Source organism: Puma concolor, chromosome B4, assembly GCF_028749965.1.
Source record: "Puma concolor isolate L17-30 chromosome B4, mPumCon1.1.hap2, whole genome shotgun sequence".
Taxonomy (NCBI): domain Eukaryota; kingdom Metazoa; phylum Chordata; class Mammalia; order Carnivora; family Felidae; genus Puma; species Puma concolor.
The window spans coordinates 127,865,784-127,893,779 of record NC_141673.1 but is presented as its reverse complement, the minus strand read 5'-3'; the positions used below and the strand labels follow the sequence as shown (position 1 = coordinate 127,893,779).

The 27,996-nt window shown below is 43.3% G+C and overlaps 1 protein-coding gene and 1 long non-coding RNA gene across 4 annotated transcripts in view; both read right to left on the bottom strand.

Annotated features, from left to right (window-relative positions):
* Window positions 1–27,996, bottom strand: part of RSU1 (Ras suppressor protein 1) — a 203,399-nt gene that overhangs the window by 22,498 nt on the left and 152,905 nt on the right. The gene's annotated exons all lie outside the window — the stretch shown is intronic.
* LOC147579495 (uncharacterized) lies at window positions 63–9,123 on the bottom strand. Its single transcript, XR_015254003.1, has 2 exons — window positions 1,187–9,123; window positions 63–962 (listed from the first exon to the last, which is right to left on the bottom strand). It is a non-coding gene; the product is annotated as an uncharacterized LOC147579495 (long non-coding RNA).

The following is a 27,996-nucleotide window of genomic DNA, read 5'->3' as shown; positions in this document are numbered from 1 at the left end:
AGTCACTCCCTTAGACAACACCATTTCTGCACACATTTTATTTTTTGTACGGATACTCTTTAACAGATTCGAGGCTGACAATGACATGAGGTTAGTAAATTTCTCCAAGTTACATAATGGAAAGAGCAGGAAACAGCACAGCCCTACTGTTTCCAAGGTTTCTTTTTCTCTGAAGGGAACTGTGCTTTTAGTGACGCTCAGAGATGTCAGAACCAGGCCATCAGGGCGGCATGCCAAAGACAGGAACCGTTTGGGACTGTATCAAAAGCAGAGGGTAGGATTCTGGAAAATGCTCCGAGAGTTTCTTAGTTGGGCCAAGGACTGTTCTGGATATCTGGATTTAGTGGAAAAGGCCGTTTATAAAGCAAGGCTGGGCAAGGTTCGTGCCCACACACACGCGGGAACAACCGGGATGGAAGTCACTAATGCGAAGAGATGTACAAGGTACGAGTTCTGTGGCAGTGTGAGGACAGAGAGGGGGCACACTCAGCCCCCTGAGAGGAGTCTGAATCTATAGACAAAAATGAGCACGTCTAAGGCTCAAAGTTCAGGCCTCTTGACTGAGAGCTCTCCTTGGATGGTGTGAGGGAAACGCTACCCAAGAAAGTCCGTGAAGCAGGGTGGAGACTTGTGGGACCGCTGCGCCCACCACGGCGCTGGGTCGGGTGCTTTCACGGAGTTGTCGGTTTACGGATTCAACGCAGCAACCTGAGTTTCTAGGTATGAAATTAAGAGAGAATTGAAAATTGGCCAATTTGAGCTTGAAGAACAAACACGCAAACAAACTACCGCAGAAAATTAAGACTCTGTCGGGCAAAGTAAAAAAAATAAAAAAATAAAAAAATAAAAGCCCATTACAACTTAATCTTCATATAATCCTTCAATCGCTAGTGATTCAAGGAACTAGAATTTGATGGATATTACCACATCAATGTCAAAAGAGACTTGGAACACAGGGGCGCCTGGGTGGCGCAGTCGGTTAAGCGTCCGACTTCAGCCAGGTCACGATCTCGCGGTCCGGGAGTTCGAGCCCCGCGTCCGGCTCTGGGCTGATGGCTCAGAGCCTGGAGCCTGTTTCCGATTCTGTGTCTCCCTCTCTCTCTGCCCCTCCCCCGTTCATGCTCTGTCTCTCTCTGTCCCAAAAATAAATAAACGTTGAAAAAAGAGACTTGGAACACAGAAACACGGACGGAAGTTCTGAAGGGCTTCCTATTAAGCCCCTTGTTCTGGGCACTAGTTTATTAAGGAACTGAGTGGTCCCTTCATGAATACACAGCGCACTGAGTTTGTGCTCCAACCACCACCTCTGCCCTCCGGCTCAGGGACCCAGGAACCTACAGGAGACCACGCCTGAGCCCAAGCGCAGGTACGAGCAGCGCCAACAGGGTCACTCTTTTTTTTTTTTTTTTTTTTTTAATTTTTGTCATGTTTATTTTTGAGAGACAGAGACATACGCAGAGCGTGAGTGGGGGAAGGGCGGAGAGAGAGGGAGCCACAGAATCCGCAGCAGGCTCCAGGCTCTGAGCTGTCGGCACACAGTCTGACATGGGGCTCGAACCCACGAACCATGACCTAAGCCAAAGCTGGATGCTCAACCAACTGGGCCGCTCAGGCACCCCAGCAGGGTCACTCTTAAAACAGCTGGTGGACAGACTGGGCACGGAGGAGCGGGAGCAAATGTGCCAGTGTGCCGCCCCTGACTTCCCTTTCAGGTTCAGCCGGCCCTGCTCCCTTCCTCCCCTGGGGCTGCCCAGGGCTCCTCACCCCTTGGAAGTCTCCCACTCCTCTTCGGAACTCAGCTGTAGTCATCCCAACTCCTTCTGCCGACAACTGTGGTCTGCCAGCTGGTCCTCAAACCTTTTTGTCCATGCCACTGTAACTGGGGACGTGATGCTCTCCCAGCCCTTTATACTGGCGCACTACTGGGACCCCAGCACAGGGAGGACACTGCGTAGAGAAAGCTGTCTCCCACCACACTGCCATGCTCCTGTTCTGCCGCCTTTCCCTTCCCTGTCCCGATACTGCACTCCTCAATTCGGTGGAGACCCTGAAGGCCAAGACAGTATCTTATAAATCTCTGTCCACACAGCCTGGTCTCGTACACACCAACTATACTTAATACAAAATTGCTCGTGTGCTGATGGATTAAAAGAAGCTCCGACTCACTCCCTTCCTAGGTTCCTAAGAAAAAATACACCATAAAGCTGAAGGATACAGCTGGCTTCCTAATTAATATTAGTCACTTGGCAGTTCTTAATTAAGAACTCTAAAATAAAGACCCACCTTCCTACCATGCCAAGTAGATCTCACCTTCATTAGTATTTAAGAGCTGTACCACGACTTCATTTTTATGCTCTTTTCTCTGGCCTGCCAGATGGGAACATTAGCTGCATAGTATTTATTAATATAATAAACAAAGACAAGTGCAGAAGCTTGGGGGAAATTCAGGCAGAATTAGTCACCGCACTCCTTTAGCACAAGCTTTACATGGAAGGGGAAGGAAGACTTCTCTTGTCGTGCAGGAAGCAGCTCTCTGCCCCAGTCACCACCTACAAAGAGCTTCTGTGCCCTGGGGGTCTGGTGTGGGGTCCCCAGGCCCGCCCCCCACCTATTTTTGTGATGCTCTGAGGGGCACTGATTCAAGGCTTGCCTGTCCAAACCACCTGTGCCCTTGGGAAGGCAGGAATGTCAACTTTGCAAACCGGGGAAAGATCTCAAAAGACAAAAAGGTCCTATCCCTTTCATGATGGTCACACAGTCACTGTGGGTAGCAAAGCAGAGTTCCTGTGGGAGCCGAGTCCCCAGAGTGTTCTGACCAGGAAGCGCACGGCATTTTCTAGCTCTGTGTGTGATTGTCAGTCACCAACCGGTGAGTGTTCCCTTCCTCAAACCTCTAAGCTGGCCATCGCTGAGTGACCCACATCCGTGTCCTGCTAAGAAGAGCGTCCGCTTTCATTCTCAAAAGTGTCCTCTTTCGGCCAATCAACTATTTGGTCACTTTACTGAGGAGGAAATGAGAAGGTAAAAGGACATCAAGAAAAGGTGGGCGAGTGGTTATCAACAGGTTATGCACGCTCCCTCCTTCTAACGGCCCAGCTCTAACGAGGTATGGGAGCTGCTCTCGGCAGTTAAAATGAACTCGAAGCCAGTTCTGTTTCTCACCGGCTGAGTGACCTTGGGGAAGAGGCTCACACTCAAGCGTCCCAATTTGTGAAAAGGCAATCAACACAATGGCATTGCAGGTTTGTCGTGAACATTAGGTCATGCATGCAAAGCACCTGGCCAGAGGAGATAGCCTCAGCCAGGGGTGAGGGTGGGTGTGTGTGTGTGGGGGGGGGGGGGGTTTCAATAAATCTCACATCGCAATTCTGAGAAATGACCCGCAAAGCCTACATGTGTTTTAACGCGGGTTAAATGCAGGGATTCTGGTGTCAAGGACAGTCTGGAACCCAACTTCATTATTTCCTGCCTATGTGCCTCTGGGAAAATGACAGAGGCTTCCGTTGCTACTCGTGAAAGACAGAGATGAAACCAGGGTATCCTTGCCTCATGGGGTGACCATAACCCCCTGCAGACCTTTTCTAGAAATTGGTGGGGGCATTTGTGGTTGTCCTCATGCCTGGAAAGCTATAGTGGCATTTACTGGATGAAGGCTGGGGAGATGATGTTTTCTGATAAAGCCAGACCTGGTATGTTGAGAGCGGTCTCCCGGGCCCCAGGAGTTCTCAACGTCCGTGGGACATTCGTGTAGATGGAAATCCTAGAACCTCAATTTGTTTTATGGAGGAACACAAAGTATTTTCTGTCCAGCATCGATGTAGACTGGATATTCCAGCCATGCAGCTTTTGTGCAAATCGAGATGAGGCCATACTTTGCTATGTTTTTGGAGCTTTGCTAAGATTCGTTCGCCATCTTGGAAAATCACATCACTGACATCGAGACATCTTATAGTATCTGGGTAGCTCATCTGTCCTATCTCTTTCTGCCTGTTTAGAGCTGCCAGATATCCAGATAGGATTTCTATGCACAGCTGCAAACATCTGACCACTATGACCCATCCCCCAGGGTAGCCAGGAGCAGGCTTTTATATATTCAATGAATTCAGTAATAAGCCACACTCTTTTCATTTCTCCACTATGTTACAGTTGGAAAATTACAATGACTTTGAAAAAACTACGCGTGTTGGTTACGGTAGCTACAAATCTGTTTCAGGACCGCAGTGGCATGACCCAAACAATGGTCACATAAATGATGGGAGAGGTTTGGGAAACAGTGCACTTTCTCTTAGGGCTGCCGGGAATATAAATGTGCTAACTGAAATCGGAGCACTGCACAGAGAGCCTCGCGTGTAGTAATTGCTCAGGAAACGTTAGTGACTTTTCGTATCGGTAACGTTACCAGTAACCACCCCTTTCACCTAACGCTGCTTGACTAGCCACTAGTATAAAATGAAACTCACCTTCTGGTTCTCTGGCTAATTCCATCCAGAGGTGAGACCGGCAATGGTGAAGGGCATTCTTTCCTGCATCAGAGGGAGACTAATAACATATGGCAAGACGCCCAGAAGGGAGAGAGACTTTTCCCAATAGCTCTGACACTCACAGAGGGTACTTCATTAGCCTGTCTATTACAAACCACTTCAGACACATATTTATTGACAGCAATCTGCCAATTGATTAAACATCTCAATATATGAAACTGACTTTACATTAATTAGCAGTTTGGAGAACATGATCCTAGAAGTTAGGATGGATAGTTTTGGAGATCCTGGCAACACTTCATTTGCTTTAACCTTTCTGTAAAATATCAACAACACACTATAAAAACAAGGAGCTGGTAATAATCCTCCTCCATATCACATTATGTACACACACGTATTAACACATTTACATATGTTTCACAGGGGGCTTGATTTATAGTGTCCTCTGTTTATGTTTTTGCACGTAATACTTAATTTTTTTCAATATATATCTTAAAACCCTCATTGAACATGCAATATAACTGCCTCTACATGATGTAAGTTTCAATTTTCGCTTGTTAGGTAGAATCCAGTGACTGCAAGAAATGTTACATTTTTCCTGTATGTTCTATAAAATGTTGTGCATTTAAGAAACAGCCACGTGAGACAGGAAGGAAAAACATTCGTTGCTGCATGCTGCGTATTCATTCTTAACGATAAATATGAGTAATTATTTTACACGACATAGGATTTTTCACTTTGGAGCTGTTTTATAAGAAATACGAACTTTGAGGGGAAAAACAGAGGGCCGGGGAGTCCTGCAATTAGCTCAAAATAATAACCTTGAGAAGTATGGCTTATCACTAAGTTTTAGCCTTCTCTCTTTTTATTAATTCTTACTTTTTACTAATTGGACTTTACTGTTTGAACTCCCAAGCAACCCGGGATGGTTTTTTTTCCAAAGTAAAAACAAACCCGAAAAAAACCCTGCGTTCTTCAACTCCATAAAAAGCAAGGTCCACGGAAAAAGATTTCTCTGTTTCCAGCTTCTCCGGTGTTCAGGTCCTATGCCTTCCTCCTGAGTGTCGCGGTCTTCTGTGGCGATTTGAGAATCGTATTCCTCAAATTCTTCACTCCTGGCCACAACACTATTAATGTGGTTATCGTGGCGTGATACTCAATTGTGCTCCTCTGCCAAGTAGCACAGAGTTCACGTGCAGTCCTGCCAGACGTGCAAAGCTCCCAAACTTCTGTGTGCACAGGAATTAACTGGGGGATCTGGGCACATGCTGATTCTGAGTCAGCGGGTCGAGGGGCCCAAGATCTTCCATTTCTGACCCATTACCAGGTGACGCCCATGCTGCCGGTCAGGGCACTCCACTGAGTATCAGGGGACCTGAGATCGGGTCCTTGTATTAATTAGCGAAGGTTTAAAACAAGACCCATTGGCAACAAGATGATCTAGGAACAGTGTGGCCTCAGTGCACAGTGACACAGAACGTGCAGTAACAGGAAAAACAGAGGGCTACCTGAGTACACGTCTTCCAAGTGATCACATTACAAGTTTCCATCTCATTCCACCCGCCGTGCACCCACCAATTACTGAGCCCCGCCTTTGTGACAGGTGGTGTCGCTAGCAAGCTGATCGGAACATTATGTGATGGTTCTGTGAGTCATATAGAAGCTCTGGATTCCAAGCCCATCTTAACATTCCCTGATGTGTAAACCCAGAGAAGTTCCCTAGTCTCTCTGGGTCTCTATCTCCTCATCTGCAAACGGGGACAGTACCTACATACACCCTACAGGTACAAGGACACTAACAGAACCTCCCTCTTAAGGTTGTGAAGAATGAATGAGATCATGTCTCTGTCAGTCTGGACACATCTAATTACTCATGAAATGGCAGCTGTTCTTAGAAATAGTGACTCTAACCTCAGGCAGCACAGAGGATGCTATTTTTGAAATTCAACTTGTCCCAAATGGAAAAAAGTAATTTTGTTTGGTTTTCTTTTCCATTTTGGTAGCACAACTATTAGACTCATTAAACTTGAAAATCACCTTTTTTACCCACTAAAATTAAAAAAAAAAAAGTATAGATTTTAAAAAATGAGGGTGACCTAAACTCACTTTGGTTAAATGTGTTGTTCCACAGATGAGAAACTGGGGTGTGGTTGGGCCAAATGAGTCGACCAAAGTGACAGGTGGTCGATGGCAGAAATGTGCTCAGAAACTCCCGGAAACCCCAGGCCGGGCTCTTGTCAGTCTGACTGCCTGGCCCTACCCGAAGTCACCCAAAAGGTCTCAAGCGAGTTGACAGGATCCAGAGATAGCCACCTGATGAAACCGCTGTCAGTGTGTGATTATCGAAGATTCAAAAACTAAGGAGTGCAAAATGGTAAGTCTTGTGTCCATTTAAGAAAGGAACACGCCCGGTTGGTGATACAGCACTTGGGCTGTATTAACCTGGCGTCCCTGGGCTCTGTAAGGACACAGGGCTGCTGCAACGCACAGCTGGGAACGGACCCCGAGGGTGGGGCCCATGCTCTTTTACCAGGATGGGCAGGGCTCCCATTCACATACCTACTTGAAGTAATGCTCAGCAAGTCTCTGTGAACGAGTGAGTGCATGAACGAGTGTGAGAATAAACGAAGACACTCCCGAGCAAAGCCAGTGTTCATGCTGTTGGCTTGGCCCCTGGCCTCGTCACCCCTTCATCAGAACGAAAATGCCCATCTCTCCCAGTGCAGGGGTACTCTGCCACCGCCCAGGTTTCCCTGGAGCAGAACTGGGATGCATGGGAGGCTCGGAGTCTCTTTAAACACAGAGGGTTTTCCTCTCTGGCTCATGAGAGGGAGAAGTAAGGTCACTGAGTTGCTGCCCGGTAAGAATTAAAATCATCAAGAAAAGGCTGGAAGAGGCACAGAGAAATGAGATTTAATGAGTGTCATTCCATTAAACTTCCTGTTCATCATACCTTGCACTTATACCCTGGAAGCAGGAAAAACTTTCAGGAAATTCAACCGAAAGGGTAACTGCAGAAAAATTTCAAAGCCTTTCAAATAGCTCCTTCTGACACAACTGTATCCTCAACTGTGCCAGGGAACAAAGCAGTGGATCTTTATGGACCTGTCTTTGCCTCTGTCTACATTTTTTGGGCTAAGAGTGGTGCAGGAGTGGGGGCACTCGCTGTACTCTGACTTCCCCAGGTAAGGCCTAAAGGCAAGTTTGTTTCTGCCAGACAATCTTATCTGATGATTATGGAAATGCAACATTAGACAAAATTTATTTTGTAGATTGTGACTATATATCAGCCACCGAATTTAATAGGAATTATGAGTCACTTCACTTTCCTTGAGGAAAAAACATTATTTAAAAATCCATGGAATCCCTAAAAAAGTACGTAGGGGTGTCCTTTATTTACTTAGTCATTAAAGATGATTCAAGCACATATGCTGGAACGTTGCCTGTATCCTATCAAAAAGCCTTACTGAAGAAAGCCAGCCCATTCACATACCTACTTGAAATAATTAAGACATTTCCTGTTCTTTTCTCTACTTTCCCCACTAATGCTGGATTGCCTTTTTGCAATCGCCCAACAGGTTATCATCCTTTCCAGCAATCAAGGATCTGCTGGCCTCCTCCTTGCTTGTCCCCAACCAGAGCCGGCGACAGCATCCGCCATGCGTCACACGGCCCCATGAAGTACGCACCTGCCTTCATGTCTATACCTCATTAACGTAACCGATGATGAGAAAGAATGACATGGTACCCAAAGGCCGTATTAGCGCAGGCCAACTCCCAAAACATCCCTTTGTGAGCTGGGCAGCTTTGTTCACTACATGATTCCACGCTACAGGTGCGTTTCATGATTCTTTCTCCAGTGCTCATGATCCATTTAATTGAAAATAATTCTTCCCAGGTAGAACCTGCTAGAAATTTTACACAAACCCAGGACACAGCATGAAGTCAGATTGGATAATCAAACTCAGACATTATGAGAACACCTTCCCAAATGTCACCTCAAATTTAATCAATGCCTATTTTTGCCTTTGCATTGAAATATCCAAACTCAAACCCCTCTTCACCGGGAAGTAACAATTAATTAACCACTTGTTCAGTCCTTTCCCCCGCGAACACAGGGGGAGAAGCTGTTGGCTCAGGTCACGGTTAACCAAAGCTGCCTGGCTTGATCTGCCTCGCTCTGAGTTGTTCCCCAGGCCCCAACCCACAAAAAAGAAATCCTTTCATATTTTCTGGTGTTTCCTTTACACTGCCACCAAAAAACATCAACAGATTTGGGTGCAAGGGCCCAGGGGTCCCGATCATAATTAGCATCCAACTGTCTGCCAGCAAACCACTTGTGATAATTAATCCGGCCGTCACAGACAAAACTGTCATGTGCCATGGGAGAGGATTGGAAGACAAGCTTTTGCCTGAGAGCTGCACTGCCGTCATCGGCGAGGGACGGTTCAGACCACGTCTCCAGAGGGAAGAATTTCCAGCACTAAGATGACTGAAGCCGCAAACAAGCTCAGGGCACATCGGTGCTGGGTCCTGCCTTCACGGCGGGGAGCACTCACTCTTCGGAGAGCACACTTGCCCAGTGCTGTGCACTATCGGGACCTCAGCTGACCCTGTGTTACCATGAGTCTCACAAAAGGAAACAGAGAAGGGTGATTTTATATATATATATATATATATATATATATATATATATATATATATATGTATATATATATATTATATATATTTACATATAAATATATTTATATTTTATTATATATTAAATATATATTATATAATATATATTTAGTATATAAAATATAAATTTTATATATAAATAAACATATATGTATATATATATGTGTGTTTTTTTTTTTTACCATGAATAACTAGCACTACCAAAGGAGGATTTCTAGAACACCTTGAAATCCCAAATGGTCCCCACTCCTTCAACAGCAGCTCACTAATCTTAGTTTGCATTTAAAGGTGACGACAGCCATTCGAGGCTCATGCTAACCAGCCAGGAAAGAGAAAGGCAACTTCAGCGGGTGGGGCAATTCAGAGTCCCCCAGTCGGCCTCTGCTGCCAGTATGCTCCGACCACGGTGTTGTCTCCCTGAGTTACATTCACTGTGGGCCCGGGGAACCCCCCGGACCCTCCTTTCACACCCCTAAAGAGCGTGTGTTTCCTGTTTCCATCCCGCACACAGGGGGGACCCCAGCAGTGCTCACTCCCACCATTTTCAAGTCTGGTTTTGGATGGAGTCAAAGAAATGGGGGAAGAGGGAGCCTTCACTGACACTCACAGCAAATGTGACAGGGTGTGTGCTTCTGGAAGCCGTCCAGAGAGGCACTGGAGCTGATCTAATTAGCTTCCGCCTTGACTGACAAGCTCTTCTGCATCCTCTCTCAGCATGGGTTCTACCCCTAAAAAGGGTGGGTGGGAAATTATTCAACGCCTGTGTCTGTTCTCCTACTATTACACATCAAAACCTGCACTGAGGTCGAGTTTGCCTTCTTCTGACAACGTGAAAAACACATTCACGTGATTTTTCCCCCTTTTGTCTCCCCTACTACAAAACAAAACCCACAAAACAAGCCCTCCACCAAATAACCAACAATGCACCAGATTTAGCAAACTACGTCAACTATGGAAAACAAACTGCTTTCTGGAATGTATGAATGAAGGAGTGAAAACACAAGGCCTTTTAAATCTCTTTGATCTTGACTGCTCACTCTTCTCTTAATTAGAGGTAACCTAGACCTCATTGGTTTATTAGCGAGAAGTTGGATGTACCTTAAAAAAAACCCAAGAGGGCTGTAAAAATAAGTCCCTGTTTAGGATTCAAAGGTGTCTGCCACTCTGAGTTAAGTTACGGATGAAAGCGAGTGAAGAGCAAAGCCGCCAACATCGTATTCTAACCACACACCCCACCACTGATTCTCAATGAATTCTTTCTATGGTGAACTACTTGGCTCCGCTCTAACTCTTCTGTAAGAGCCACGGAGAATATAAATAACTGCAGAACCTCTGCTGCTCATGAAATTAAGACTCTTGCATCTCCCTAGATACCAACAAAGCTGAGTGCCACAGCACAACCCCGTGAATTGTGCTGGCCACCAACGGAAGGGGCTACTGGTGGGCTTGCAACCACTGGCTCCTTTAGTCCAGAGTTTCCCACTCCCACCGCAAAGACCTTTTGGACCAGGTAGTTCTTTGTTGCACAGGGCCCTCCGGTGCACTGAAGGCTGTTCAGGAGCATCCCTAGCCTCTACTCATTAGCTGCGCGTAGCATCCCCACATCAGATATGGCAACGATGGGATCTCCAGTAACTGTCAAATGTCCCTCGGGAACCAAACTGCCCTGGTTGAAAATCACTGCTTTTGCATTACAAATACGTGGACTTTTGAACAGCTATGAAGAATGGAAGCCCAATGGAAGAAAGGAGTCATCTTCAGAGATCAAAGTAAAGATAAATCAGAGCCACTTAAGAGATGACGGTCCCTGACTGGGGAAAAGAACGCTTACTTGTGTGGTTCTTCACCCCACTGAGAAAGAACAAAAATAATATGCCCATGATCTAGTCCCCCCTAGGGAGAGAAACAAAACCAGACAAAGCTGCCACTCCATGCTAGCGGTGCAGATGCTTTTGGCTTTAGATTCTTTCCCCATGTCACAGAAGAAAGGTCCCATGGCACGGGCTCGGTAAGGTTGTACCCTGTGGGCATGTCCTGAGAAGTACGTGTGTCCTACAGTGAATGTGCTGAGGTAGTGAGTTCCAGGTCACTCTAGGTTCTCAAGCAGAGGCTGGCTGACAATCAGGCCAGGGATGCTGTGGAAGGTACTTCGCACGTTGCAAGAGTTCGGCCTGACCTCTAAAGTTCAAATCCAAGATCCCCTATGAATGCCTTTCAAAACTCAGGTCTTTCAGAATCCCTTCTGAGAAAGCAGAGGGCATTCATCTGTCCCTGAGTGGATGAGGACCTCACAACCCCAGGACCCCGAGGGGTGACGGGCACCAACTGGCCATTTGCCTCCACCGCCAATCACAGCTTAGTCAAGACTCCCCACTGGCTTGGAGCGGTCTCCCAGTGGCTTGTCCCCTCCCCTCCCCTAATTCTCATTACCCTGAAAGGCAAACTATACAGGAGAATGTGATCTCACACTGATGTTCAACCTGTCTTTTCTAGCATCCTCTATTTATCAGATGGCTTCAACCACAAGAACATGGCGCCCCAGTCTTTGCTGAAGCACATCCTTCACCGTGCAGTGCTGAAGTGTGGGAACAGACAGCTGAGATGTCTCGGAGACATGCAGCCACATACACGGAAGTCCATGTATGGACAAGACGTACAGAAAGACGGCAATGGGGTGCTCTCTCCTGTCGCTGGAAGGAAACAGAAATGTTCTCTGCTCTTGGCCGGAGAGTGCCCAGATGAGCAGGACACTTGTCCAGCGGTTCTGCAGTAGTAACAGAGGCCAATGTTGCATTCCTCTCATTTCCAAGCAAGCCACAGCAATCCCAACAGTGCACGTGTAGGGAGTTTGTTCTTAAATCACCCAACTGTGTCTCCCAGGATGTACGTCCTAACAAAAGCAAAATGGGAGCTATTCACAAGCACCCAACTTTTTAATATAAAATTCTGAGTTGAATTCTCTGTCACCTTACGTTTTCTTCTAAAGACTCTATCATTTCCACATGCAACTGTGTGCTTCATATAAGCCTAATCCTTTTGCCTCTGCACCTTACGTTCTAGATTTTCTTCCTATGTCCTGCACATTAAACGCAACTCAACTCCCGCAGAATAAAAATGTGCAGGTATCAGGCTTTCCGTCTGTTTATGACCATGTGGTTGAATTTCAGCAAAACTCACAGAATGTGGGATCTCAAAAGGGAACTTGCAGATGACCTCATTTATATCTTCCGTGTAGCTTCTGGGGAAATTGAGTCTGTAATAGTTCGGTGACTTTGCTAAGACTCGGTAATGACTAAGCCGAGACCATGAATTTCTGCTATCTTGCATTTCCCATTTACTATACGTTTATTTTCTACCCAACAGGGTGAAGCATTCGCCTGGTTACTTTTGCAGAACAGCCACTTCAGAAAACTGGCAGTTTCTTTCCAAGTTAAATATATGTCTATTCTACGACCCAGTGATTCTGTTTCTAGGAACCTACCCAGGGGAAATGAAAACATATGTCCATATAAAGACTTGTACAGAAATGCTCATAGCAGCTGTATTCATAATAACCCCAACTGGAAACAATATTAATGTACAATAATAGGCCAATGGATAAACAAATTGTGGTGTATATATAAACTAGAACATTAGTTATTTTCGCAGGTATTCTGGGCAAGCTCTCCTGATGCAGTGAGCACAAAGAGGCGAGTTCAATTCGCGTGGATTATCACCAGGGTCCTTTGTAGTCCTGGCCATCTTCACTCATTTCTTTGGTACATCCCTTCTCCCACTGCTAGCCGATTTTATACCTTCTTCTCCCAAACCTCAAATACTTTACAACTTCCTCATCCATCCTGCCTCCTCTCGTTACCCTGCATGAAGTGCCTGGATCCCTAGCCAGGGCCAACCCCTCTGCTTGCTTTCTGGACCCCCAGCCCTTCTACCTTCACGATGACATTGCTCTAGAAACTGTCCCCTCTCCTCCATCATCGATCCCTCCCCCACCACATTAACCGTTCACATTAACACAAAACACACTTTATTCTTGCCTGTCTGGACCCAACATCCTCCTCCAGCTATCGCCCATCCCTGCCTTCCCTCGGAGCCAACTCTCCAAAGACATATCTGTGTTTAACCCATTCTAAGCTAATCTTCCTATTCCAACCTCTTTGTTAACAAAACAAGCTCCTAGTTTTGATGAGACCTCGGCATTGTTCATTCCAAAGGGCAATCTCAAGTCTTATCTTACCCCAGTTTTCCACGGCAGCTGGAAAAACTGATAGATTTCCACCTCTCTGACACCACTAATTTATATGCTTTCTGGAACATTATGCTTTCTTGGCTTGCTTTATGATTGAGGGCTCGCTCTCAGTTCCCTGTACTGTTTTTTCCCCTCCTGCTGCCTCTCAAACACTGGGGAGCCTGGGGCCTGGTCTCTGGACCTCTTCTCTCTGTACTCCCTAGATGATGGTCTTCAGACTCATGACTTTCAGTCATGCTACCCACCCTGGACGCTCACGCTTGGATCTCGAGCCAGGTCCTTGTCCTGCCTCCAGAATATGACAGCCACCTGCCAACCAGCCCCTTCAGCACATCCAAGCTCCCCCACTCTCTCAAATCCACTCCAATCCCAGGATTCCATTCGGGCAATGCCAACTTCTGGCTTTCCATCCCACGTCCAACTCACCAGCAAACTCTGTCAGCCTCTCCCCTTGTGCTGCTTCTAATCCATTCCATCTCAGCCACCCCACCACCACCCTCCTGCTCAGGTTACTGCAATGGCTTTCGAGTTGTCTCCTCTGCTCCCCCTTTCACCCCCCAGGACCGGTGATCTTTCTAAATGATTAACCAGATCTTGTCGCTCTTCTGCTCAAAACACACCCATGGCGTCCTGTCTCATGGAGAGCAAAGCCAACTTTTGTCACCATCATCTCTTTGAGCTCACAGTGGCGTCACTCTTTCTTCCCGCGTGGGTGTACCTGTGCGGACCACTCCTTGCCTCAATTTCTGCACGTCCTTCAGGTCCCTGAGGCCTTTCTTGACACCTCCCACCCTCTCGCTCTCCTGCCGCCATCTAACATTTGTTCACTGACTGTCTCTCTCCACTAGAATGCAACTTCCCCAGGACAGGTATTGTATTTTATTCCCTGTTGGACCCAGGGCCAGTAATAGGCACTATAAATCTTGGTGGAGTAAACGAATAACAAAAGAGTACTACGCTTTGTATTGAGTGGAACACGCTCCTTCTATTTCCTGCAACCAAAGCATTATAAATAAATTACATTAGCAACAAATTAGCTCGCTGAGACCATCCGAGCTCTGTTCTCCAAATCGCCATGAGAGAATCAATAGCAGCGAATCAAACCATGAAGAAATTCAATCTTGCCTCCACGTGAAATCAAAGCAGCATTTATGGTATGCAAAGTTACTTATTAATTTGATAGACATTTCCGAACAGGCAACTGTTAGCATAAACTAGCTGAAGAGAAAAAAATGAGGCGGTTGGAGCCAGAAGGAGGTTTCTTGTAGTGTAGGCTGTCTACATATCTGTACAGCAAGGGATGTGCCGCGACTTTCACTCTCTTTGCCCCCCTCACCCTTTATTTAGAGTTTAAGCCAATCTGGAAAAGCTGAGTGTGGGAAACAGACAGCTAATTATAGGGTTGTGTTAATATAAAGACAAAACTGATTAGGCAATATTAATAACTGACAGCGAGCAGTTGGAAGACACTATAAACACAACTAGTAAAAACCACTTAAGACTAACGCTCAGATCAACCACATGCTATAAAGATCATTTTTTGCAGTTAGTAATGTGGACCCTTAAAGAAGAGATTTTCCCAGCATACAAAAGAGTTGGGCGGGAAGAATAAAAGACACAGAGAATGGTGTCCAGACCACTAGAATCTGAACAATTAAAGAATCTGGCACACGGTTTCTCTGACACTCTATTTCCAAAAAGATCAAAGCAGAAAAATAACCGTAATTGGTTATATTTTTTATGGTATTTCACAGCCTTGAAAATCACATGAACAATCATCATTATATCTTATACCCTGACAAAATTTGTGCTGTGGACAGCACAGTGTAACTAATGTTTAAAGCAACAACAAATAAATAAAAACCACAGACCCAAAATGGCATCACTTAGGTTAAGGCCCCATGGCGGTAAATCAAGACTTCCCACTTAACCTAATTGCAGTTTCAACCTTCTAGATATGTAGCCTTCAACGAGTTAACATGCTTAGTACTAGGAAATTTTACTGATAGACCCCTTCGGCTCCACGTAGGAGGGCAACTTTGCCTCAACAATGCATTTCTTGCTAATACATTCCTTTCTTCTTTTTTTAAAAAAAAATTTTTCTCTGCCTTTTAAAGCCTTTCTTTTGTGGGTGGCTCAGTCAGTTGAGCCTCTGACTTCAGCTCAGGTCAGGATCTCACAGTTGGTGAGTTCGAGCCCCACATCGGGCTCTGTGTGGACAGCTTGGAGCCTGGAGCCTGCTTCGGATTCTGCGTCTCCCCCCCGCCCCCCCGCCCTCCCCTGTTTGTGCTCTGACTCTCTATTTCAAAAATAAACATTAAAAATGATTTTAAAAATAACTATAAAAGCCTTCCGTTTGTTGGGCTCCGCGAAACTCCCCTCTACTTGCTGGATGGGATGCTGTCTGATCCACAAATGGTTTACTTATTAAACCACATTATTAATTATTATTTTATTAATTTAATAATGATTTAATAATTTTATTAATTATTGATTATTAAACCACAAATGGCTTAATAAAGCCAATTACATCTTCAGATTTACCTGACTGAACTTTGTTGAAATCCATATGCTTTTCACATGTTTTATATATTTTGATTTGTATATTTCATAGAGAAAGAAACTGAGGGTAGGACACTTCCAAAAACAAAAACAAAAACAAACAAAAACGCTCTAGGGTCAATAAAGTTTGGGCAATGCTGCACCCTGCATACCCTACCTAGACACCAAAGATGAACACTCACCTATCAGCGAACAGTTTTCCCCAAAGTTTTCCAAGCTTCTTTGAACAGAACGCCCCTTAACGGGCCTATTAATATCCTTGCAACATACACAGATCACCCTAGCCTCAAGAGTCTCCAATATCACTGGGTGGCCTCAAAAGACTTTCCAGAACTGAGGCCCCAGTGGGTTTGTGATTTAAAATAAAATCTTGATGAAAATGACAAGCATCAACTAGCCGGGTGCCTGCTGTTACAGTAGTCAATCACCAAGTGTGAGTTTCTTTGCTTCTGTGTAAGGACAGGGGCTGGAGGTGTTCTCTCAGGGGCTTGTTGAGAAGCAGCTTGGAGTGGGATGAGACTGTGCTTTCCCTGAGATGACAGTGGCTACCCAGAGGCCAGCACGCAAGGAGGCTCTGAAAAGCCTGAGCTAAAGTATGCCACACGTGCCATTAAGATACACAGAGCACAATCTAGTCCATCTGATAGCTTCTGACATGCACTGAAGGCTGGAGATGCTGGGCTGGAGGAAGAGTGTCAGACAAGAAAATTCTACAATGCAGCATAAATTCAATCCCTTACAGTTTTCCCAACTGCAAGGATGGATGTGGACCTCACCGGGTAATCATGCTTATTAAATACACGTGAAATGATTGTGATACATCTTCACTCCTGTTTCTTAAATCACTTCGTGAAAGCCAGACTTGGCGTCCACAGAAATAACAGAAGGCCGTACAGAATGATCTCATTATTAAAAGTACCTTTGAATGTAAAATGATCTTGGACAATTATTCGGTTGTGATCCTGCAGGACTCTGCTGCTGTTTACGAGTGCTAACGTATGGGGTAAATTATTTCCCTGATATCACGCAAATGGAACTTCTGAATTCATTATGCATAAATTGTTAAGTTATAAAACACGACTGCTAATAAAACCGTGGCTACAAGAAGTGTGATTAAAGTCACACGTGACTGTGACCTATTAAACAATAATGTATTAATTCATAAAGCTGTACGCAGCTTATCCAGTTCCTATAATTAAAATATGCTTCATCACTAATTGCCTTACCAACCCTTAAATTTCCCCAAAACTATTCACAAATGATGGCAAAACAGCAGCTCTTGCTATTATATGTCTTCTGGCATTGGTAACTAAGAAAACACTTGTAATAAAAAACTTTTTATCTCTGTTCTAATGCAATCCTATTGATTAGTCGCAGATTTACGGCTGGAAAATATTTTGGTAAAATGAATGCGTGTTTAAAGGTAGGGGGAAAAATATCCAGGCACAGAAATTGAGGGGAATAACAATGTTTCACATATTTCTGCCAACATATTAACTAATACAGCAAAAAAAGATCCTTGATATGTCATTTGCTGACTGATGCGTGCACAGAGCTGAGGCTCCAGCACGGAATTTTATTGCCGAAGACATTTTCATCTGCAGCCAAATCACCAGGGAAACACTTTGTCAAACAACTTCATTCTGCATGGAGACTTTGTGACAATATTGGCATCCTAAGAATTTGTTCGGGCTTTTCCTATTGTATCTACCTGTCTGTGCCTGGAAATATTTACAGCAACATTGCAATTCATGCAGACGTTTGGTTTTAGCACCGAGAAACAACCTAGCCAGTTCATGTTTTATCTCCCAGAGAGTTTAAAGTAAGTGCTCCGAAGTTATATGTTTTTAACATAAATGAGACAATATATTTTGGGAAAAATTCATATCAAGCCTCCAATTCATATTAATAGGAACAGATCTGGCATGGGGCACTTGCAAAGTTAGAGACCAAAGTTCCTCTGCAAGCAGCTAATCTTTTTGCTTGAGTTGTACCAGAAAGTTAAATAATTAAGAAAGAGGGAGGGAGAGGGAGGGAGGGAGGAAGTGAAGGAGGGCGAAAGAGAAGGGGGAAGAACATAATACATGGCTTGTTGGATTCCAGTTATTTTGAAGGGTACTTTTAATTTTAGACCCTGAAATTATTTTGTCTAAAGTGAGAACACAACCCCTCAAAACAGCCCTGGACACTTCACCCTTCCTCCTATCCAATCATCACATACATGCTTCCAACTTTTTCCCCTCAATAACTTTCTCAACCTCTTCATCATCCTCTGGTCCAAGCTACACTGCCTCATATCTGGGCCCCTGCTGGGGCCCAGCAAGTGGTCTCTCTACCTCCACCAGCCCCTTCACTCTGTTCGGTGCGCAGAGTCGAAAGCGACCTTTCCAAAAGCGAACCCGCTCACACTCCTGCCCTGCTGCACTGGCCATTTGCCCTTCACTCCGGGATAAAAATCCTCAGATGGGCTACCAGCTAGCACAAGGTGGTTCGCGCCCGGCACTGACCTCAGCTGGGACCGGTCTCTTTGCTACAGGCAGAGTCAGCTCCTCACATGAGCCTTGCCCTCTGCTGCCACAAGGCCTTGGCGTGAGCAGCTTTCTCCGCCAGGAATGCCCTTCCACACTTGCTGCTGGACTCCCCTTACCCTTCTCATTCCTTCACTTGTTAGGTCCTGCCACTTCTCGCAGCTTTCTAGGCTCTCAGGTCCCCTGCTGCAAGATCTCACAGCACAGTGGACTTCTCCTTTTCCATACTTAACGAGTTTCTGATACGCATCTATATTTGAGACTGTGTAGAGAGTGACATCCCTATTGCACTGTACAGTTCACATGGGCAGGGGACAAATCTAGCTTCACGTGAGTCCCTGTCTTGAATGCAGAACAGGCGCTCAATCAATGCAACTGAAGCAGGGAGCCGAACAATGGGTCCCCTCCTGTCAATATTAGGCAGGAAGCCTACTAGCCTTCCCACCACCACCACCATTGAAACTAGGACTCTGCAGAGCCACACAGGCAATCACCTGACGGGATGGCCTGTCACCAGCAAACTGTTTAGGTTATCAAGGTTTTTTTTTTTGCCTCAAAGTGGAGGGAAGAATTAAACAAAGCTATTTACACACACACACAAACACACACTCTCTCTCTCTCTCTCTCTCTCTCTCCCCACCCTCTCTCTCTCTCTCTCTCTCTCACACACACACACACACACACACACACACCTATATATGGTATGGGCTGTTGTGGACACATCTTTATTGAGACAGTCATAGAGAAGGGCTTGGTCTGTGTGGAGGTGCTCATGGAAATCAGTTTGATTTTAGTCTGATTTTTACTTCCTCCATCAACTCACATTACCTGGTGACAGAAAAGCACACTGACATTATTAAAGTTACAAAAAAGCAGATGGGTGTGCACACTGACGTCCGCTCTTTAATAAAGTTACAAAAAAGCAGATGGGTGTGCACACTGACGTCCGCTCTTTAATAAAGTTACAAAAAAGCAGATGGGTGTGCAAAGGCAGGTAGGGGAGGAGGGAAAGAAGCAAACGACATGGGAAGAGACGATTTGGGAAAGCAGTGAATGATCGGCTGAGAACCGCAGACCAACCAGGCGCTGCTCTGTGGAGACCCAGAGATCTGGACAGAAACCGGTGGAAAAGGTAGAAACCGTACCAGTACCAGCTTCCGACTTTGAACTCTGGTTGGCAACAGAAATCTCCCACCAGCTACGGCATCTGGATCTCTAATTTTTTTCATCGGCATTTTTTTTCACACACTGCGTGCTGTAGGCTGAGGAAGATCCGCTTTCTTTTGTCTTAAATTTTCTGGCCATTAATTATATCCAGGATGGCATGTTGCCATACAGTAGGTAAACAAAGAAATATCATGCCTGGATTTGGAGGGATATCAGTGTTATGTAAAATTACATTATTCATAAAACCCATTCTGTAACATTCTTTCCCATTCATACAGATAGGCAGTCTCTTCAAGGATGCTAAAGAACAATCGATTAGGTAAAAACACCAACTTTAAGCCTATTTCCAAAAGACTAACCACCTCATAGAACAACATCCTTGTGAATGCTCCATTTGAAATTTATATATGATTCTTTGCTAGCCTCGAGATTTCAAATATTTATGCTTTTCTTTACTTTTTAAAAGTTATATATATACACCAGGTTTCTGGTATACAATATATGCAGCACAGAAAAATCTCACACTTAATCTTTAAGTAATAAGCCAAAAGAGAAATTTATCAGTGTGTTAAAATTAAAATGTTAATTCTAAAAGGTAAAAAGTTCTTTTTGGTCAACACATGTGTTTATTGCTTAATGTACACAGGAGACAAAACCAACCAACCAACCAACAACAAAAAAAATAAACTCTGAACAATATTTTCATAATGAAGGGATGTATAAAAGAGGATGGCTATTCAGAGATACTACTATGAAGGATTGTTAAGGATTTGTACAGAGCTCCTTTATTTAAAAATCAGAATGAGATTTTTATGAGAAGCAAATCCAATAACATCCTGCCATGTGAATCATATAGATTTGTCTGGACAACATCAAACACACAGTGATGATTTGTGGAGAAGGGTAAGGGATGTGATCTGTTACCGAGAAAAGGGTTACCCTTTACCTCAGAGTGGGTTTATTGTGGACCCTTGAAGATGTAAAAATGGTTTTTGCTATGTGAAAAATGGTATAAACTCGTTACACCTTACTCCACCTCCTTCCAAGAATTAAAATGACAACTTGTGTCATAATTCACTCCCACCCAAGTAACATATAAAAGTGATAATATGTCAAATGATCCACTTCGTTACAGATCCTGGTACCACCTGTGTTGACCATGTGACCTTGGGAAAATCACCTAACTTCTCTTTGCTTCAATTTCCAAATCTACATAATCCTGACAGGGTTGTGGTTCGGCTGAATTAGAAAATACAAGTCCATCACCTCCCACCTCCAGCCCCTGAGCTGTGCCTTGCACAGCCCAGCCCTCAATAAAGAGAAGCCGTGTCAACGATCGACAACGTGCCCACAACGCACCCGGATGAAGACGACCTACAAATGACACAGGGGATTCATGTTTCCAAAGTGATTTATCACCACAACAGTAACGTTTCCGGACAGTCTAACAGATTTGAATTTAAATACTCGCCTTTCCCACTAAGTACAGCGGAACCACAGTGACAAGGACAGGGTACGGAAGTGGGCTGTCCCACCTGCCAGGTGCCCTGCCCTGGGCTTGCCGTGCACGATCTCAGTTATTCCTCACGGCAGTCCTAGGAAGTAGGCAGTATTTCTGATTTTATGTGTTACAAAAGAGGGTATTGACATGTAGGTGAGGTTAAAGGACTTGCTCAGGGTCACACAGCAATGCTGGATCGGAACCAGACTCTGTGGGTCTCCAAGGCCTTGGAACTAACTGCCACACAGAGTGCAGAGTTCTGACGTGTGTGTACTGAATGGGTCTGCAGAAAGAAGGGAAGGGAAGGGAGAGGAATTATTTATGGTGAACTGGAGGGTAATGTTCACAGCACAAAGCACTAGGAATGAGAGTTTTCTCATTGCTATTAACAGCGATCTTACGCTAAAATATGTAATATGATGTATATTTAATTATATTTAAGAGAACACTTGTACTAATAACTGAGCTTCAATTATTTCATGGCATTTTTGCAAGAGCTTATTTGCCGTGAAAGCATTCCAGAAAATTCCCTGTTCTGGATCTTATTTTATCTACAGGAAAATAAAATCTGGGGAATTGTGTGACAATAGTTAATAGTTCTGAATCCTCAGCACCCTCTTTCAGGGGGAAAAAGTAATGCTGGAAAGGTTCCAGAAGTTTCAACACACAAATCTATTTCTCCTTAAGCCATCAAACATCAGAACCAATTGGCAAAAGCATGTTATATGGCTTTGTAAAATATCATGTCAGAGTTGCAAATTTAGTAAACATAAATGAGGATTTGAGCTCATTGGGGATGCTGAAAGTTGCTTCTCCTGTACATCTTTTCAAGATGATCTTGGAGTGTCTTTAAGAGGCAGAAGTGTACTAGGTGAGATTTAGTACCAAAAGTGGTTTTATCTGTAAGCTCCACAGAAGCTGATCTTTTTCTCCAAAACCATTATAAGTGCTATCAGAAAGAGAACAGAAAACAAAACACCTGAAAATAAATATTTAATTAGGGAAAAGAGTAAAATATTTTACAAAAGAAAAAAATTCTTTTACACACACAAAAGACCCAGGGAGGTCATTTCATATTTCATCAATTTCAGACTACAAATCACACATTTTTCTAAAAGGAATTTTTTTTTTTTTTGCGGGGGGTGTCAGATATCAGTTGGGCACTAAAAGGGATTCTCATGTGCGTTAAAAAAAGGACAAGTAACACAAGCAGCTTCGGGACCAAATGGACACAGCTCTTATTCAGCTGCTGAGTGAGATCCTGTCCCGTCTTAACAGATATGAGAAAGCACTCACCCCCATCACGAAGGCTGTCGTAAAGGAGAAAGACACCAGCCCAGCAGTACTATACAAAACTGTCGCCTACAACATTTTGACAGTCAAGAAATCAAGATCCACAATGGCCACTCGTTGTTCTCAAGAGTCAGGAGCTGTGTCTTTTCATTCTGATTGCCCCCCTTCTTGGTTCAATGACTGAGACAGAACTGTTCACAGTATAACGAATATGGCCTCTGCCATGTTTTTCTTTCCCCTCTTGATCACTTCTCCAGCAGAAGTAAACTCTTCCACCCTTATGTTCCCACTGTTCTGTGTTCATGCTTCCTTCCACCATTGCGCCCCAAAGACTTTACTCCATATATTCGTTAACAAGCATTGTCCTTCCTTTTACCCTGTATGCCACCGAGGCAGCGCCCAAAGCTCTTCTCAGCTTAGGTACAGGCATGGCACACGGTAGCAGACACTTCTGGCTAGTAGTTTCATCAGGTCCCACGATAGTGAGTACCAGTTTGTAAGATACTCTCCCAACATGAAAACCTGTGAATAAGCACATGAAAACATGTTCCACATCACAGCCAGGATGGAAATGTAAACTAAAACCACAGTACCATTTCACATCCACTAGGATGGCTATCATCAGAGAAGATGAAAAGGAACATGTGAGGGCCAGGATGTGGAGACGCCGGAGCCCCCACACATCGCTGGTGTGAATGTAAAATGGCGCACACCCTCTGGAGAACAGTCTGGATGCGAACTGTATGAATATGCTAAAAGTCACTGAACTGTACACTTCCAACGGGTGAGTCGTATGGTCTGTCAATTATTATCTCAAGAAAGCCGTTAAAGAAGCAACAACAGGTGAGTTTTTAGCACGTGACTGGTCTCTGACTGGCCCATAAGCAAGAACTGGAATGGTGTCTGACTGATGCTCTTCGAATCACGTTTTTCGGTCAGGTTTGTAACTTGAGGAACCAGGAAGGACACAAGGGTGAGGGAGGCAGGTATGCAGATGGCGGAGATAGACAACCAACATTTGCTTTTCCCCCAAAAATCAATAGAAACTTCAATGATTCACTCTCGTACTTAAAAGCAATGGCTTTTTTTTTTTTTTTTTTTTTTTTTTTACAGAGAATCAAATGTACCTGGATTCTATACAGAAGATTTCCAACAAGGGTTTCCATAATTGCTGTTGAAAAGCAAGATAATGTTTTCTAATTACTAGCTCTGTTTAACCCAACTATTAAAAACAGGGAACAATGGGGGTAAAAAGTGCTACATTTGTCCAAGTCTTAAGTATACAAGCATTAGTTATGGCAGATGACTTTTAGGTTTCTTTATAAGGAGGTAGTATATTCCTCTTCCTCTTTCCACTAAGTGTCCTCTAAAATGAGATTCTGTCCTGAGACTTCTAAATAGTTAAGGGAAATCCATTTAAATATTTCTTGAAAAAATACCAAGAGAACTTTATGAACCTGCTACATCAAAGACGTTAACAATCTCATTTTTATTTTTAATTTATTTTTTGAACCATCAATGCAGCTTTAACTTAAAACGCGTTTTCACTCAAATTTATTCATAAGCAAGACAAACACCCTGACAAAATGTAGATTAGGAGGGGTCCTTGTGAATCGCGAAGACACAATACTCAGCGTGTTTGAAAACAGAATTAAATTACTCTCCCTCTCTGAGATACGCATCTTATTCCTTCAATATCCAAACAACTAGGATAACTTATTTATCCAAGTCAATTAACAAAATTAAAAAGAAAAAGTGCGTTCAAAGGGAAGAATCTTATCGGCATTTAAGAAGGAGTACGGTACCTGAAAGAACCCAAGACAGAGCTTTGTAAACCCTAAGAGGTCCTTAAAATCAGAGCTAAGAAAAGAAGACAAAGACGAAGATTTTAACTTTGCTACATGGAAGAGGCACAAAAAGAAAGAAAAGGAAATCAAAGGCTTTGCTACCACTATCTTGCAAATCACGATAGAGAAAAATGCACCAAGGGGTAGAAACATCCTCTCCTCTCCTCCCCACTAAATTCTTCACAGGCAAGTGATTTCTGTAGGGGGATGGATGGAACACAATTGAGTTCTTCACTGAGCTCAGTATGAAAATCCTTGGCAGGAAAAAGACACAAGGATCTTCACACATCATGAGTGGTTGACTGACCGGCCCAATGTTACTGGAAATCACTCCTTAATCTTGATTGAAATGAAATTTGGTAAGACATTAAGGACATTTATTGGAAAAAAACCCATTTACACACAGTGATAAAATGAATTCCCAACTTCATAACCATCGAAAACTTTTTATAGTACTGAACACTAGTTCAGGACTTCTGTTTAAAAAACAAGACCTGTTCTGCTCTCTAAAGCTCTTCCCCAACTCCACTCCCTACAAAGGATGAATTTGGAGCAGGCATTTCTCATCACAAAGTAACACACCTGTAGAATGCTTTGTCAACTTACACGTATGCAATTATCTCATTACTTTAGACAATAACTAACTTACTTCTTTCCCTTAGGCTCAATCTGTAATAATGGAATAATGCTAATACAAAACTAAATTAAAGCACAAAGACACGGGCATTGAGGAGGGCACCTGTTGGGATGAGCATTGGGTGTTGTATGGAAACCACTGTGTCAATAAATTATGTTTCAAAAAACAAAAACAAAACCAAATGAAACATGAAGGCATGTCCACTCTGTAAAAGCAGAGACCATCATCTTAGCTCGTTTTGGTTGTTTTAAAGATCCTCTGTATCTGCGGGCACGTCACAAGGTTGAGAAGATAATAAGCAGGCTGGTACTGTTCCATTTATCACCTTCCCGATACAACAGAGGTTTGAATAAAGACTGTACGGTAAGTAGTAGCATAGACAGCGAAGCATGAGTTTAGCAACATTTTTCTTCCTACTCGAAATAATGACCTACTGTCGGTGTTTGTCAAACATGGCACACAGTAGTTGCTTCATAAACACTCGCTGCTACTGATAACCATAGTGAAAAGGGTATCTTTTGAGGAGAGACTCTAACAGACAGGTACCGAAAAGAAAGAGACACGATGGCAAGAAGTGAATTTAAACTAACACTCTGAAAATCAACGACAGGAAGCCCTGAAAGACTTTTTATGTTTTTGTCTAAAAAAGAGAAGGCAGTGAATTTTTCATAATATATATTTCATTCGGGTTTTTAATATTTATAACTGATGCATATGATTTATGAACAAAAATGTGAACTATGGAATTTATTTAGATCTGATTTACTAGCATCATCTTTATTAGATAAATTAATTTTTTATTGTCACATATCCAAGATGATTCTCTGCCCATGAATTTTTACTACGAAATAGTTTAAAAATTTAAATGCTATAGGTTATAGTCTAAGTTTTTACTACTGAGCTATCATGTTTCTTTTTATGTTACGTCTAAAGTTTATTTTTCAAGCTGATGTCAAACAAGGCATGTGCGATTGAATCAATGACACGAAATTACCTCTTCATTCTTTTCTTTCTAGGTTAAAAGGTGCTCTCTTCTCTCTAGGCTAAAAGGTGTTCTGTGTTTAATGACAAAACTTATTCACTTATTTTGCCTATTTTTCATCTAAAATTTATTCGAGGAAGAGCCAGTTCAAATTTACATTTGAAGGAAAAATGCCAAATGCTCACCCTTCAAGATTGTATTTTTTACCTTCCTTTAGCATAAGCAGATAAATTCTCCATGTCACTGCTGCTGAGTTTCCCCTGCTATTTTTATTTTCTACTGACAGAATATTCAAAGCTGACAAATGTTGTAGAACAGACATAGTTATTAAAAGCTTCAATTTACAGCAAATAGTGACAGTTTGCTTTTGCTGCTCATAAAGCAAAATCGAATAGGTGTAAATACACAGGGAAGGTAGAACAAACATACTTTCGATCTTTTTAAAACAGTTCCAATAAGCAATGCTCATTTGACGAATTATTCCAAAAGTATTAGTTTAGTCATTGATTCAAAAGATAAAAACAGAATGATGGCTGGCAATGTTCAGTAATACTTTAAAAACCTTACTTATGGTCATCCTTTACATCTAAGGAATGCTTTTAAAAAATCACAGATAAGTGACTTAAAACACAAGACAGAGAGTTCTGTACTAATCAAGAGCCATCATCTATCTGCAGGAGGAAAAAAAAAATAAGGCAAATAAGCAAAGTACTTCCTGGATTGCCTCTGAGATGAATTTCCTAAAATTGACAATCACCCAGACTTTTAGTACATTTTGCTAATTTCTGAGGGGAAGAAAAGACTTCTGTACACAACAACTATGGAAATTCTGGGTAATGGAAGGGGTCAGATAATGTCAAACACCAAAACGTTTCTGATATGGAACATTCCAAAACGCTTACATGACCTCCGTGGAGGCTGAATCACAGTAGTGGTAAACCATAAAACAGACTGCCAGCAGAATTTAGTAATGGGAAGAGAGACCTGGAGCGGGGTGGGGAGAATGGACACGGGAAAGATCATATAGAAAAAGCAAGCAAATTGTCTCCCATTCAAAAGTCATGTCCTCGGCCAAAGGGGCTAATTCAGAAAGTCTGCTGTAAGGCTATGGACGAGGGACAGTCAACGTGAGGAGGTGATGGACAATGCCCCAAAGCAAGAAGATCAAGGAAGAATCTGGAGAAAATGAACCATACCCAAACACAGACAAGCTTCTGCCAAAACTCCCAAGGTGACAGGAATGTTCTATATCCTGACAGGGGGGACCTCGATATATTCATTTGTCAAAACTCAGGGAACTACATGCTTACGGTCTATGCATTATATTATGTAACTTCAATTAAAAAAAAAAAAAAACTTACAGATGTATTCCAAACATATATTTATTTTATTGCATTAGATGCAAAATTAACAGTCTTCTGTTAGTTTTTTTTTTTTAAACTTTCTTAAAGAGAAGAAAAATATAAAAGGGAGAACTGAGAACATCTGCGGGGGGGGGGGGGGGGGAGATAAAAAACAGGAATGGAGCAGAGAGATAAACCATCAAACTCTGAGTCACCATTGAAAAAAAAAAAAAAAATCTTTCCAAAGATTCAAATGGTGCTCCCGGGAGCAAGTGAAAAAAGGGAAGGAACGATGCCTCATATTTTTGTATGACTTGACATACATTATCTACAGTTAATAAAGAAGCTTTTGTTTAATAAACTAGGCGATGAGGAGCATCTCCGTTGTAAAGTCGATGAAAGACACAGAAGAGTTCAGTGATGTGCCTAAGGATATACAATTAGGAACGAGCCAGGATGCAAATAGCTCTCAGACTCCCACACATAACTCATCTCACAAAACAATACTCTGTGTGCATAATGTGTGTGTGGTGTGTAAAACATAAAAAGAAGGACCACTGTTAGCTTCATATAGTAGAGATGAGGCTTTCCGCCTCGCCTCCACACAGGATGGGCGAGTATAAATGTGCTGGAAACTATGCACATGAACTAAAACAATCAAGGGTTCTTTTTCTTAAATATTCATTCATTCCGTGGCTTCAAATCTGCAACATTATACTTGGGTATGCA